At 45.8% G+C, this 2,577-nt stretch overlaps 1 pseudogene; it reads right to left on the bottom strand.

Moving 5' to 3' along the window:
* Nucleotides 1–1,755: 1,755 nt before the first annotated feature.
* The window catches only part of LOC102002316, a 7,659-nt pseudogene continuing 6,837 nt past the window's right edge, over nucleotides 1,756–2,577 (bottom strand).

Raw genomic sequence — 2,577 nt, 5'->3', positions numbered from 1 at the left:
TAAATTATTAAAAAAGATAATTTTATTTTTATTTATAAGTTTGTGGGTGTGGGCTTGTGGGCACCTGTATTTGTATGTGCACGGTGTTGTCCATGGAGGCCAGAAGAGGGCATCAGATTCCTTGGAGCCGGAGTTAAAGGAGTAGTGAAACCCTGCTGATGGGGTCCTGGGAACTCTGGTCCTCTGCAAGAAGAGCAACAGCTCTTAACCATGGAGCCATCTCTCCGGTCCCCTGTTGCAGCAAACTCATGACACCCACTTACGCCAAACCCTGTCTTAAAGACGGAAGATTCATCAATGAGGAAGTCACAGCCCCTTCCTCATGGAGTTTGCTCTTCAGTGGATGGACACACAATGAATAGACAAAGGTGATAGTAATAGATTAATCCAGTCTCAAAGAGAAACAGGTGGTGGCTCACGCCTTTAATCCCAGCACTAGGGAGGTGGAGACAGAATTGATATGGCTGGGCAGAGAGAGGGGCCACCATTTTAGACGAGGCAATTATGTTAGTCAAGGTAAGTGAAGAAATCCAAAGACAGTAGAGCCCCAAATCCCCAGCCACCCAGTCTCATTCCACCACCTGATGCCTCATAGGCTGAGCTGAGCCTGTGCTGCTGAGGGAAGCTGATAACTGCAGGGCAGGAGACAAGTGCTGAAGCGCCTCTGGAGGGCAGTGAGCTCCAGAGCAATCATGAGGAGCCAGATTTTTCCATTTGCTTCCTGCTTACAGAAAACTGGGAACGCTTGAGTCATTTTTTAAGCACCAATAACTAACAAACTTAGTAAAAAGTTACCATCTTAACCCTCTTTCAGTACAGCTTGGGGACATTAAAAGCAGCCATTGTGTGGCACAGCTCCCAGAGTCATCCACCTTGAGAGTTCACCGCTTAAGGTGGCCTCACCGTTTAGCTCACTTCCTTTCTGTCCTACCTCAGCTTCTTCATGAATTCTGGGATTACATGCACACACCACTACATCCAGCCTCCAACAGCCGAACCGTTTCCTTTTGTGTGTGTGCAATGGAGTGCTGCGTATAAACCATTTATTTTGTGTGTGTGTGTGTGTGTGTGTGTGTGTGTGGTTTTATGTATGATGTGTGTGTGTGTTCTCATGCCATGGCATGATGTACTGCTAACCTATATTTCTTAATTGTACATTATATTTTAAAATGAGGTGCACAGGTACTTTTAACAATAAAAGACACATACATACAGTATAACAAAAATAGTCTTAAATTTGTATCAATATACAAAAATATCTTAAACAAGAGTAAAACATATATAGAGTATGTTCCTTCTTTTTATTTTTTGAGACAGGGTTTCTCTGTGTAGCTTTGGAGCCTCTCCTGAATTCACTTTGTAGACCAGGCTGACCTCAGACTCGTAGAGATTCACCTTTCTCTGCCTCACAAGTAGATTAAAGGTATGTACCACCACTGCCCAGCCTTTTGTTTTATGTTTGAGCAGGTAAAAGGCATCTGTCAACTCTGTTAGTCCACTTGGACTGTATAACCAAACCTCTATCCATGCCATATGAAAGGATGGCATATAATAATAAGTCATGAGGACTCTGTAGCCAACAAGATTTATCACATCTTACCAGTTTCTGAGATAGTTCCATGTCGAGGGATTGGCAAATATGTCACCTGTCTATAGTCTTTTTTGGTTTCTTTCTTTCTTCCTTTCTTCCTTCCTTCCTTCCTTCCTTCCTTCCTTCCTTTCTTTCTTTCTTTCTTTCTTTCTTTCTTTGAAACGTTATTGTTTAACAGTAAAGCTTTGCGCCCTCCAGCACACGGGCGGCATGGAGTCGAAGCAGCAGGGACGGCTGGGTGACCCCATGGAGCCTCCAGTGGCAAAGAGGATGAGGAAGGCGACCATCAAACAGGAGAGCCCCCATGGCCTCAGACAGGGCAAAGCCCAGAATGGCATAGGAGAAGAGCTGTTGTTTGAGAGACAGGTTCCTGGCATAGCCAATAATCAAGCTACCAAACACGGTTCCGATGCCAGCCCCGGATCCGGCCACACCAACTGTGGCAGCTCCAGCACCAATAAACTTGGCAGCTGTGTCAATGTCCCGGGAAACAACACTGGTCTGGAATTCCCTGCCGGCCACCTGGAGAGGGGAGCTGCTGCAGGAAGGCCGTTTAGGTGAGGCCTCCGGTCGGCTGAAGCCGGAGGCAGACACAGGCCTGATTACACCCCTGGCACAGGAGCGGATCAGAACTGGAGTAACAGGCGAGCAGTGCCTTGGTGGTCTGTGTTTCTCAGTCTGCACTTCCACTCCCCTGCAGCCCCTGCTCGGCCCGTGGCACTCTCGCTGCTCAAGGTGACTGACTCCTTTCGGTTTCTTTCTTTCCTGTCTGTAGTCAAGATTTTCAAGAAGTCTCCCCTGAAATCTGGTCTTCGTTAATTTTGAAGAGAATCATAAGTTTTTGTTTCCTGTGGAAACAAAGACATAACCTCTCTCCTAATGCAACATACTTTTGACTTCCACTCTGAAGTGAAGACATTCTTATAATATACAGGTTGATTTAATTTAGAAGTTTCCATAATTCAGTGTTTCTCAGCGGCTATTAT

Source organism: Microtus ochrogaster, linkage group LG8 (assembly GCF_000317375.1).
Source record: "Microtus ochrogaster isolate Prairie Vole_2 linkage group LG8, MicOch1.0, whole genome shotgun sequence".
NCBI classification, from domain to species: Eukaryota; Metazoa; Chordata; class Mammalia; order Rodentia; family Cricetidae; genus Microtus; species Microtus ochrogaster.
The sequence above is the reverse complement of the archived record's forward strand: the minus strand, read 5'-3'. Positions and strand labels throughout refer to the sequence as shown.